Genomic DNA, 13,425 nt, shown 5'->3' with positions numbered 1-13,425 from the left:
CACACCCTCGAACCCACCCCCTTCTCTGAAATTTTTCTTCTACGCATTCAAGGTTACCCTTGGCCTTATTCGAAGTTACGTGACACTTGCTTTACCAGGTCGGAATAGTTATACAGATCATCAAGTCCACACTAAGAACGTAACTTAAGCGCATCTCTGGCCCCAGATCGTCAGTCCTCAGAAAGAGAATATTCAGCAATCCCTTGTCAGCAGCAGTTACGGTCCTTAACATCCCACTCTAATCGAAACCACGGTTCCTCCGAAACGTCATACAGCCTCCACACCATACGGAGTTAAAACCCAGCATACCATAACCTTCATAGTAACACCGGAGGGAACTTCAAATCAAACAAATATGAATAGTTTAATTTATACAATATATATCCTAACAGCATTCATCCAGTGACATCTTAAGTGGCATTTGATTGGTTCACAGAATGGATAATGAAAGTGTCCCGTTCTCGGTAATCCTATTTAGAAATGACAACGGACTATCAATTATCTACTAATGCACTTACAATAACGTTACGAACAAAAAGACTAGTGCAAGCTACTGATGTAAATAGACGAAGATAACAGTTCATATAAGAATTTAGTTATCTCTAATGGGCGAAAAAATATATAGAGTCGTTAAGAGATGTGAATAAAAGCCTGAAGCAAAGGTAACAATTTTTTACACTACATAAACTTATACTGCGTTGAGTTATCAAGGTACCAGAGAACAGAGTGTTCCTCTAGGAAGCAACTCGTATTTCAAGGACCAAAAATCAGTACTCAGTTCCCGAATATTCTGGGACAAACCAGAGAAACGACGAACGGAACCTTTTTGTTACTACCAAGGAAACTTGCTTAAACTGCAAAATCCTCCATCAGGACGTCCCTCTAACTAACCAACCAACAATTTCATGTAGATAGTTCTTTCTCGAGAAACTACTAGTTGCTCAGTTACACGAAAAAAAATATAAAATTATGTTTGTTTCCATCTATCTACTCGTATCTATGGCTCTACAGCACTTTGGGCCTTGGCCGCTTTTTCAGTTTCTTAATCCTACACAAAGTTGGTAGAACTCTTCGTCAGGGGATCAGCCCGTCGCGAGGCTGAGACCTACACACAGAACAAAACAAACACAGAATAAATGCACACAGACATCCATACTTCGAGTGGGATTCAGACCCACAATCCCACAGTTCGAGCCGGTGAAGATGGTTTATGTTCAGACCGCGCGGGCACTGTGATAGGCAAATAATATCAGAACCGTTAGTCCGGGAAGTTTAGTCCGTAGAGTCAAGGCCAGAGGCTGGAATACCGAGGAATCGAATTCAATTCCCGGCAGTGGCAAGGAATTCTTCTCCCCTCCTCAGCGTAAGTATCAGATCTGGAGCCCACACAGCCTCTTATCGAGTTGCTTCTGGGGAAGAAGGAGCGAAGTCTTGGAGCTGACCATTGACCTCCATCTAGTGCCAAGGTTACAAATGGGTGGAACAGTACCGCCACTCCCCCATACGTTTTCATTACGTGATACCTACCTAAGTACCGGGACAACTTTATCTGTTAGCACTGCCATGATTCAGGTGCATGTTGTCGTTAATTACGAATAATATCCCTACTGTGGCCTCCGATCCACAGGTTGTGGAGGAAGAGAAATTAAACGTCTCGACTTGAATTTTCGTGAGCGTACTTAACGTGTTATTAATAGCTGTAGGTCACGATGTAGTCCATTATCCTAAGCTCTGGTTTCTCGCACCTTCGGTTGGGTGCACCATCTCTATCATGCATTCTTTTGTTTTTAAGCCAAATAATCCCAAAAGACTTACTGCAGGAAGAAAGAAAACTCCATTTAAATTAACAAAAGAACGTCAATAGCATATGACGAGGGATCCATTAGCCAACGAAGAACTAATTCTATACTCCCCATAAAATAAAACCAAAACACTAACTTTACTTCTCTAACATAATTATGACTTTATACACTGCCCTAAATATTAATAACACATCAATTTTTTCCCCCTTTCTTCAAAGATATACGGATATTAAACTGTAGTATTATGGTTGAAGCTCATTATAAACGAAATTTATAATATTAGAGAAGATGTTAGAGCAGTGTAGCCCATAAAAGTGATGAATTACATTCTAAACTGTGATTAAGTAGTCATGTAGCATTATGTTCGAATCCAGAGACGAAGGAATGCTGACCTCTAAAGAAACATTTTTATTTTTAGAGAAAGTGGCATCTTCTTATGACAGTAATTCAAGATAAATTCTATTGGATTTGACAGGTCTTCATGACACAACAGTGACGGTTTAATTTGTAGATAACTAAGTGATGCTCTGCTTAAACGAAGCTGCTCTATTTTTATCTCAGCCAGTATTAGATACATGTGAGACTAAACAAGAAAAAAAGAACATTGTGTTTTGTAAAACTGGAGCAATTCAAAGTTTCTTAGTTCAGAGGGTTGCAAATTATATAAAAATCAAGTCATTAAAATTGACATTCGCCTCTCTAAATTTTCCTTTATAAGAGATCTGTCCAAGGAACTAGGACACCTCAAGTCTGCATATTGACCAGGCTTCGGGCTGAACGACCAAGTGGTTGGGATTCGATTCTTGCGAGGGGCAATAATTTTCTCTTCTTCCACAGCGAAATATCCAGGGGCCATTCAGCATCTTATTAAATAGGTACAGGAAGCTCTTTCCCACGGGACACGCCTCCATCAAGTTCCGACCTCTAAAATACACGGACAGATATTACCATCCCCAGATTTCTTTATGGTATAATGCTTAATTATGCACAGGAACGTTACATCCTGTAAGAGGTCTCTCTGCATAATGTTCCAAGTTCTAATTGGGTTACTTTGCTGACGTGTCTCCCATTTCCCGTACCACTCATTATACAGATCTGTCTGATGTCTTGTCATGAAGAGCAGATCATACAACATTAGTGAGTGACGTATTTGTCAACACAGTGAAAACCTAGAAGATAATATTTCATTATTTGAAATTACACCACATGTTCTGTCTCATCTTACAAATCTTAGAATAATTTCAGTCATATTTCTGTAAAGGCCAAGGGATCTCTGAAGGAACTTTCCTCTGATACGTTTCTCATAATCCAGGTTTTGAGTTTTCCCTCTTCCTACATTTTGGGTTTATAAAAAAGGAACACTTGTAAATCTCACAACTGGCCACTGAGCTGTTGCTGCTTTTTGAAATGACATATCTGTGTGGAAAAAAAACAGAATTATTAGCAATTAAATAGAAATATCGTAACCACCTTCAGATTGGAAGTGACTTACTGCATCGACGATTCAAGTGAGGACGTCACTTAATTTTCAAAAGGCATGGGAAAAATCGGGAATTAAAATTTAATGGGAAATAGATACTGTCACCTGTATTAGTGAGAAGTAGACGGGGTTTTGGATTGGTGAATCGATTTATTGGATATTCACTAGACGCAACTACAAATAATCATATCCCTCTAAAATTACTGTAATTATAACACATGTAAAGTCTCATACTAAGGCTCCTCAGGTTGACTTCCAATTCTTCTTCAACTACGAACTTCCCGTGGCTATGTCCTACGGCAACTCAATCTCAGCTCCTTCGGTGAAAGTGAAAGTATGAAACTCATTTTATGACTGGCGGTTTACCGTCAATGAGTTCGTCTTGGCGTCAGACCCCTTGAGACCCACGATTAATGATTAATTTTCGACTGAACCCTTGCAGTAATAATTCTTATGTAACATCCTCTCTGACGAGAAGATGGATTTTTCTCTTATGAATACGTTTGGTCTTTCGTCACATGTCCACTTCGCCATACAGCGTGTCATTGAAAAGTCTACCTTTTTTAACTACACACAAGTCCTCTCTCAGTACAGGCTTTACAGAGCTGATCACGCCTATCTTACGTATCGTATGCTATAACGGAAGATTAGTCACTTGAACTGTCGTAAGCTTGACCACCGTCAAGATTAAGTCTCTTATATTTTCTATGTCTGTCTTCATTTTGGCCTATACCGCGAACATGTTTATTCTCATGATTCTGTATGACTTCTGCTTGCTGCCTACACAATTTTGTTATAGTATAATCCTACACATGTTCAAGGTTGAAAGATGTGTGCAAATCGTGGACCATTGTCCCCCTTGGAAAATTTCAAATGGTGCGCAGAACCTTGTTCTGCATGCACTGCAATTTTATGTGGTAGATGTTTGCCGATAATTCCCAGAGTGGAACTCCTTCGGTTATTCTGGTAATCTCGTTATATAGCCGCGGCACGGATCACACAGCAAACACAGTTCTCCCGTTGCGCGGCGTAGACCACACAGAAAACACTAGCCACGTGTCACTACCCAGCCAGCTCATTGGCGAGCTGACCGTTGCCTAACAACGCGCTGTAACGTTCGTCCACTGAGATACAGTTTCCATTATTGGGCTTTGGAACATGTTTACCGAGCAGTTGCCTGCCAGTGCTTTGCTCAGGTCTGTTAAAATATAATGTATTTACATTTTAACTTATAAAAATGCCAAAGAACGCCTCGTCCAGTATACCACTATAATGGTTGATGTAAAACAGTGTAGGGTTCGCGAATTATTTTTTTGTATTTCAATGGTGGCACCAGAAAGAAATTTATTGAACATAAGATGAAGTGCATGGAAACCCTGGAAGACAATGAGCCCATGTTCAGACATCTTCTATTCTTCAAATAAAAAACAGTTCCCATTAATATAATTCACAAACTCCATGTTCTCCCTTTCCTTGAACATTACGCTTTAAATTGGCTAGTTTCCCAAGATTGCCATAAAAAGAAATTGGCATTGACGTCAGCAGACATACTTGACCACTTCAACACCCAATCTGAAGGCCATGTTTGGTACAAATCAACCGATCCCAGACTAAAGAGAAACCCATCCTCTCTATGGGCAAGGTATCTCATTATGAAAAAGCCTTTTCTTCTGCCCTGAACAAATCCTGTGTTTGGTCTTTCAAGAATAAGATTTTTTTTTCCACGAGCGTTTGTGGCACACTACTATTTTATCGGGTCCCAGTAAACTGTTGTTAAAATGGAGCTGTGTCCAAACGACTGATAAATGGTTCGTTAAGACATGTCACAAACTCCCACGAAAGGAACCCGTGTTATAAGCTGATAAAATAAAGAATAAGATCTACCGGTCATGTAGCAAACATGGGAATTGTGAGAAATGCACAGAATGCACCCTCTACCCGCAAATGTTGGCACTAACTTCGCCGACAAGCGGCGGTCGCTTGGCTGGTATAGTTCGCTTGCGGACTAAAACCACGGAGTTTATTTTTGTACCTTGTTAGTAAGACGAAATGAAGGAAATGCTTGAGGTTTTCACAGAGTTAACTACAGATATATATGTACTGTGTTCTGTGATATGAAGTCGTAGAATCTGGTATATGTTTAATGATCGTTCAGGGGAAAATATTTCTGAGGAAACGGCTGCCTCCATCTTCAGATCTGGATTGATCTGGCTCAATACTAATTATATGATGATATTTTTGTTACAAATTTTATACCAAACCATGTTGGCCATGATATCCCTGATTTTAAGGGACTCGACGGTTCGTCACCATGTTCACAAGAGCCCTATATTGTGACACGTCTTGATCCATACCATTCACATCCAAATTCAAAAATATAATTTTCTTATTAACTTAATTCTCCAATTTTTTTTCCTCCCTTAATTTTTATTATCAAACAAACATGCATTATTAAATGTAAATTATATAACCGAATGTATTTGGAAGTCCGTTGCTGATGGTATATCATACACAGACAGACGTAGGTAAGTTACCCATTGCGCCCCCAGGGCTACTACACTCGTCAAATCAGCTGAAGTGACGTGATCTCTGAAATAAATAATCAGCTCCATGCTGCAGAGTCCCTTGATAAGCTAACAACGGCTCCTGAAATCAAGAAATTCCAGGATTTTTCTGGAGCTGGAATTTTCATCTTTATGCCCAAAATAAGCCACTACCGGTCCTGAGCCACATTAATCTAATCCATTTCCTCATAATCAGGGCCCGAATTTTGATGACATGTCATCTTTTCTTCCTTGTATCCTATGCGATGCTCTTAAATATATAAATCTCGGATATGAGTTGCTGGTTACAGAAATGTAAATTTTATAGGTAATTTTTTGTCATTTTTTTGACATTTTTAGGTTTAAGGTCATTTTTTCATTTTGGGGGTAAATTTTTGGACTTTTAAGGGTATTTATTGTCATTTTTGGCCATATTAGGGAATTTTTCTTCATATGTTTTCTGAAATGTGAATAACATAGAAGCGAAGTGTTCTTTCTTTTCTCCTTAAGTCATTTTTCTGGATTTCTTCAGTCATTTTTTTTAATATTTTCAGGTAATCAAAATCCGGGCCCTGCATATTACATTTTTGGGTCATATTTTAGGTCATTTTATATGTCGTTCTTTAAATATTTTCAGATCATCAAAATCTGGACACTGCTCATAACCAATTTCGTTAACATACATTTTAATATTTTCTTCCCACCAACTCCTGCACGAAATACAATAATTATTAAGTCCTGTGAAATCAGTGCTCTACTTGTTGCTGTTTAGAATCATTCTTTTAACTATTTAAAGTAGTGGTTGATGTGTACACAACACGCTTTAACATGAAGAAACAATTTTACCCACATAGTGTATTCATGGTTTTTGTTTGGTTCATTGGAAAGAGAAGCAAATATTTTTCTAAATAGCACCAACCGGCTAAACTTAGTACAAACCGTCCGTCCATCCAACCACCCAGTAATGTTTCCTGTTACAAACTGCACGGATTCTTAATTATTACCAGGGTAACACCGCTTGGGAGTTAAATGACCTCATCATTTATCATATATCTTTCGTGCTGCTAAGTTCCCTGCTGCCTCCCGTGTTCTTTCCAACATATTACAACGTTACTTCGAGGGGTCGACATTTAACACCATCTCCAGAGGGATAACACGTAAATGTAAAAAGTAAAGGTATTCCTGTAACAGGCCGTGGAGGGCCATAGGGTTGTAAGATGTTGGGGTTCCCACATTTTCTAGACCAGCCGTGTCAAACATGCGGCCCCCATAGCCACAGAGTGCGGCCCCTCAACTTTTAGAGCTAATTGATATTAAAATCAATATTAAAATTTTAGTAGAAATGTTTTTTGTAAGGACAATTGTCCAACAGACCAGAGGACAAGAAGTCTCACGCAGACATAAATTAGCAGGCTGCAGAAAAAGTGATTCTGAGAATTGCAGAAGGGTTTGCCCAACTAACTGTTTGTAAAGTTCGTGAAGGACAAACTATTGTATTTCGGAAGGTTAATGCACTAAAATCCGCACAGCCTCACCACCCCAAGTATTTCCAAGAATCCCTTTTGGAGGCGTAGTAAGAATGTAAGGAGGGTGGCAAATGCAGACAAGTGCAAGGGATTTCTACCTTCGAAACTAGCTTGCAAACCCCAGTCATTGTCTAATGGGCTGCTAGCAAACTTTCACTTTTATGACCACTGAGACAAGATACACCTTCCTACTAGTCCGGTAGTCTCTTGTACATTGTCATTCAGTTCATTTCCACACAGCGACAGGTGCTGATGTTACATTATGATGAACGTATAAAGGTTATAATTAAACATTAAATTATTGACTACGAGTTTTCTTGTATATGTACAGTAACTTTTAAAGGACAATGTCGCTTTCAAAAAATTCAAGTAGCAAAAAAAGAAATATTGAAAGTGAGCGCCGTGTTTTTCAAGAAAAATGGGAAATAGCTTATTTCTGTTGTGAAATAGAAGGTAAAATTACATGTTTGATTTGTAATTTGCAAAATATAAGTGTTACACTTTAGGTAATTATATTGAAATTATTCCTAAATAATAAATAGAATTAAATTTCCTTGTATCAAAATCTAATGTATATTTCTATTTTGAAGTGCGGCCCTGTACTATTATTTATAGGGCTGAGGTGGCCCTCTGTACAAGTTGAGTTTGACATGCCTGTTCTAAACAGTCGACTCATAGATGGCGGCAAGTTTGTCAGTCCTACGCGCCGGCCGCTCTTTACCCCCAAGTATATTCCTGGTACTCATTTCTGTTAGAGGCTGAGTCGACCACAGGGCCATAGTGTGGCTGGAAGGATTACGTCAACTGAAAAAAAAATCCAATGATCTCATCGGGACTTGAAACCGCGACCTTCCGGTTTGTAGCATAGTGCCTCAACCAACTACGCTAACATATACAAAATATTAATCGTAATCCCCTCCTTTATCAAGCATGCAATAATTCACACACCCATATCAAAATATTATCAATAATCGTACACCAGCTATGACAGAGTGAAACAAATACTACTCGCTCATCTGTGACCTACTACATAACTTGCATTCGTGCAACGTGTTAATGCTCAACAGTTGGTTGCTGTGGTAACCGGAAGTTGCGTAATGAAGACGATACAACTTCCGTTTACAAAATTTCTTTATATCTATTGAAGGGTTTAGATTACTTTCAAGCTTCAAACAGGTAAACTGGATGTGAAATTTTGTATCAGTGAATCTCGCCGTTGGATACGTGTATCAGTATTGGTTTCCGATTTAACCTAATTTATGCAGTTGCCTAATTCCGGAGAGTACAGCATACACAGCTGATACTTAATGTAACCATTCAAATATTCGTGGTCGTTCGTGGTACTCCAATGCTGATATGCGCCGTTAAACACTTCAGTCTATTTGAAATGATTGAAGTGAATTGATCATACTAACCGACAGATGGCAGGCAGGTGCTACCCACTCTATAATTGGTGCCGTGTGCGCGCCATCTTTTGGTTCAAGGAACACTCGAACGAATCTTCTTAACACATATTGACTAATTAGTTAACCAAATCGATCTAGTGCTATATATGGAGCGGTAACCATAACCATTGTAAGAGACTGCCAATTTTACATCCGAAGGTGAGAGAATGAAGATGGCTCTCAGTATCTCCAACACTGTGCTCTGCGGTGGCAGATTCCTAACAGATTAGCCTCAGCCAGACGGTAGGTGGATGGAGTCAGGCATTCATGCAAAGACAATGGATTCAACTCGCTCTTACTCCTCAGATATTTACTGTGTTCGGGTCTTACTTTGAACAGAGTTTTCACAGTAGCGACCAAGGTCCCGGATGGATGGAAGGATAGATCGAGGGCTGTGCAAGATCATGAAGGAAACAGAATACGACCCCTGGGAAGATAATTCAACTCAACACTTCCCCAAAATGGAGTAAGCTAGCTAATCATCCATCGTGACGATTCAGCGGGACAATTCTCTGTTACTGTGTTAATTTCTGTCTTTTGTTTAATGTACAGAGGCTCATTTTGTTACGTGGCACTACCCCCTACTTTATATAACTGTAATATTTTCGACAGCGCATTTGAAACTTATAAAATATAAAGCAATAATTTTTTAAGTTGGTAGTTATCCATCCAGTTAATAGATTTCCTGTTTCCATCTATTTAAAAAATAATTTCCAAACAATTCATTCCTTCGCCCTACTTGCGCTATACCCATTTTAATATTATCCCCTTATTGCAGCCAGTGTTTCACTAGCAATCCCTTGCCTTGAATTTATATAGCGTATAAGAGAAGTATGGTTATGAGTTAGTAACTGGGGTTTAAGGTCAAACAAATTTTGGAGTTCGTCCTCTGGGAAAATGCTTCTTCATGGACAGCTCGATTGTTCATTTAAATATCAGAAGAGTTTTTCATTTAATCTTGTTGTGGGGAGGTATTTTGTAAAATAGTTTAAAGAGAACTGAATTCTATTACAAATGAAGTAACCAATCCTCGAGAAGCTAACATTCGCTCAGCTATTAAAGAAATTCTCTTCTCTTTTATAGAACCCAAAGGCTCACTTTGTTACACAGATACGCACAGGTAACACAGACGCCATTTACATACTAAACCATTATTTACGCCCAGTGAATAAAATGAACTACACTGGGAAACTAGAGTCTTTCCGTCTCTTTCCCTATCGGTATGTTTGTTCTCCAAAGCGAACGGATTTGTTTAATTCATGTTAATACGAAACCGGTTGGAACAATTTTATTTTACTTCTTATCGACCAAAGCACATTGCTTCCACTTCTTAAATTCTCTCTAAAACACGGCCCACAGTACAAAAATTGCAGCATGGTATGATACAGCATCTCAGTGGCTTCTCTATTTCTTATTTGAGATGATTCTAGCAAAGTATAAAGGACAAAATATTCCTGCTCCAGGAAGTGGAATGACTGGAGTATAATCAGCTTTCGAAGAGTCCGGTTGAATTTGATACTTTATCGATGTATCTACAATAAATGAACGTCAAACATAACGACATATCTTGACTTTATACACTTCCATCTTTAAGGCAACTATGTTTACAATTTCTCCTTAATTTAAAATAATATTAAAATTACAATTAAATTGTTACATGTTGCTTCCTTACTTGGCCCGTCCTCGGGCAACTGTTCGTTTGCCGAAATTATATAAGAAATTCTTAAGTTTAAATATTCCAGCGTTAATGAAATTTCTTAGTTCTCACTGAAATATATTTGCTTGTGAACATCACTCTTTTATATTTTCTTGCTCTATTTTCTTCATGCGATTTCCGTGTGCTTTTCGTGATGTTTTGTTTAACTCTACGGATATTTGTATGTTGTTATGTTACCTTTATGTTCCCAAGCAGTGGCTCTAGTCGAGTGTATGCCACTTTATTGTTATTGCAAAGAAATTTGCATTAAAGACGAAAGTAAGTACCTAAGTGATACATCGATGCACCAAGTTGCTGAAATGAAATGCTAAGCCTTAAGCCACCCGTACCCCAAAAGACGAGCTTGGATAGTATGAGTACTCCACAGGGAGTACTTTTCGGCTTTAATAACAATAAATTCCTCTTACTCTCTTCACCACTATTCAGCTGTTCATGTTGCATGTCGTCGTAAGGGGTTTTGGGCCTGCAATATCGTTGTTTCAAGCTCACAATTTTGCGGAAGTCATGATGAGAACATTAGACACCAGATGGGAGTATAAAGTATCATGAAATTAAAGAGTTTGACTCTGTCTGGTACAGGAAGAGGCAAGATGTGAAAATGCGAGTCTTAGTCTAGTTAGTTCTGTTTGGGGAAAAATTCAAGGAATTTTTCTATGTGATTGGCCTAATATATCAGTTGTCACAAGCCTAGTAAAACAGACAAATTCTTGTTATGACCTCTCCCGTTATGTTATGTGCTTTTTACATCAGATTTCATTATGAATTCTGCATAATGCCAACTTGAACATACTCATTATAAATAGCAGCCATTATGGGATATAAATCTGATGTTGATAATGACGCCACATGTTTTCTACTGGAACTTCGGAGTGTAAAGCATAATTTTATATCTTTTGTTCAAATATCAGTGTCATTGTTTTGCAGACAAATTTCGTACCATGAAATAAAGTGAAATTAATTAACTTGCGAGAAGTCATATTTGGTTCAACTGATTAGAATTGTCTATCGTGAAATACAAACTCATTAAAACCTGTATAAAATCCTTTATTTAACAGTATCCTGCTTAATCCAGCCAGTATATTCGGACTCCTTGACACAGGATCGGTCCCTCCTAAGACAACACGCGATACAGAGAAACGCACGCATAATCCATGTCCTGAGTAGTAATCGATCCCGCACTCCCAGGGCCTACTCAGACCTGCCTATCCATTGCTTTCTTTTCAGTTACATTATTTGTCTTAACCCTGCGCCGTATTTTGACGACTGCTGGACGTCCAGCTGTTCCCTTTACATACTTTGAATGTAACAGAAAGCATACAAAAATTTTACAGTTTGACAGCCGCTGTCACCGTAGCGTCCTTCGTACATTCATTCCAATAATATACCACGTGATAAGAGTACAACATGCATATTTAATCAATGAATGATTTGTGACATCCTATATGCTTCAGCTCTTCGACCACCCTTATGGCTGTCCACAAAATTTAATGGTTACACAAAATTTCAGACTTCATTATCTAATACATTTCCGGTCTCATAAAGCGTAAAAATTTGTTACAATTTATGGCTAAATTTCTCTGCTGTTGCAGCTTCTAGTTGTTGCTAATCTGATGGTTTATTATTATTACTATTATAATTTTGGATTTCATATTCCTACAACGGTGACTATGAAGAATACACTCTTATTGAATGACACGTCTTGTAGTTAGGTAGATGTACATCGAAGTTTCGGAAGGACTTACTTCCGTCATCTTCAGGGTCGCAGTGAATGCCAAGCAGAGCTCCGAGTGCTCCTGCTTCTTCTTCATTTCTTGCTTCGCTTACTCTTCGACCCTGAAGATGAAGGCAGTAAGTTCTTCCGAAACTTCGATGGAGCTCTGCCCATGCAACCTTTTATCCCAGAATGCAGTATGCTTCACTTCTCATTTTTGTTTGTAAATTTGTGTCAACATTTATTTATATCAGAATTTTTCCAATTACACATGAATTTCCGGTCTCATTTATTTATGTATATTTGTTTATTCATTTGTTTATTTGTTTCTATTTTATTAGTAACGTTCCTGTTAAGCTTACCTGTTCTACTGTTGCCGTGTCCCGTTCTGTCCCATTTAGCAGCACTTGCCCTTGCGTCACTGCACTGATTCATTTCTGCGTGTCCTCAAATGTCGTGTTATCTGAACATTCTAGTACGTAATCTCTACGCATGCGTACTTCTTGAGAAAGGTTTGTTCATGCAATCCAGTGCCCCATAAAAGAGAATATTTTCATATTCGCATTTTAATCACCTATCACTGGATCCAGTTTCTTTACATAGAAATGTACATAGATTACCTTTATATTGATAATACCACTTATTCTTGCAAAATTTATTCCTTTTATGATCTGTCCTGATTCGCCATGTCGATGTACATTGCTTAATATATAAATTTCCTACCCCGAGTCCACGCTATTACTTTAATACTAGCCATATATATATATATACCTCTTCTTCTTCTTCGTGTTATCCCTTCATGGGTTTGCAGTCTTCATTTTCCACAATTCCCTGTTCTTTCACGCCCATCTTTCAGACCTCGATATTCCATTATGAATTAAAAATATGTTTTCCATTCATATGCAAGTTCCCTAACGGAATTCTTTAATTTTATATCTAATAAAATTCTGACAACACCCCACTTCTCTCCACCTCCCGCGATCTAGTCTGTCTTCCCTTGTAACCTGCCTAAATAACTTGACTGTATCTTCACCACAGTCATTTCTACACTGAAGATGGAGGTATAATATTCTTAAGAAATATTGACATCCCCTGTAATATTAAGATTATCACAACCGCAGTCTGAACATTTCCCACTTCGATAATCTCTGAATTTATACAATTTCACGATTTAAGGTGGGGCTTATTAACATTAAACACG

General features: G+C 38.3%; 1 long non-coding RNA gene across 1 annotated transcript in view; it reads right to left on the bottom strand.

Annotated features, from left to right (window-relative positions):
• Positions 1 to 12,649, bottom strand: part of LOC111871486 — a 362,143-nt gene extending 349,494 nt beyond the window's left edge. Inside the window, exon 1 of the long non-coding RNA XR_002844029.2 lies at positions 12,587 to 12,649. This is a non-coding gene — a long non-coding RNA (uncharacterized LOC111871486). The remainder of the gene's footprint in view (positions 1 to 12,586) is intronic.
• Between the last annotated feature and the right edge of the window lie 776 nt (positions 12,650 to 13,425).

This window comes from Cryptotermes secundus, unplaced genomic scaffold, assembly GCF_002891405.2.
Source record: "Cryptotermes secundus unplaced genomic scaffold, Csec_1.0 scaffold152, whole genome shotgun sequence".
NCBI lineage: Eukaryota > Metazoa > Arthropoda > Insecta > Blattodea > Kalotermitidae > Cryptotermes > Cryptotermes secundus.
Note: the sequence above shows the minus strand (reverse complement) of the source record. Positions and strands in the feature narration are given on the sequence as shown.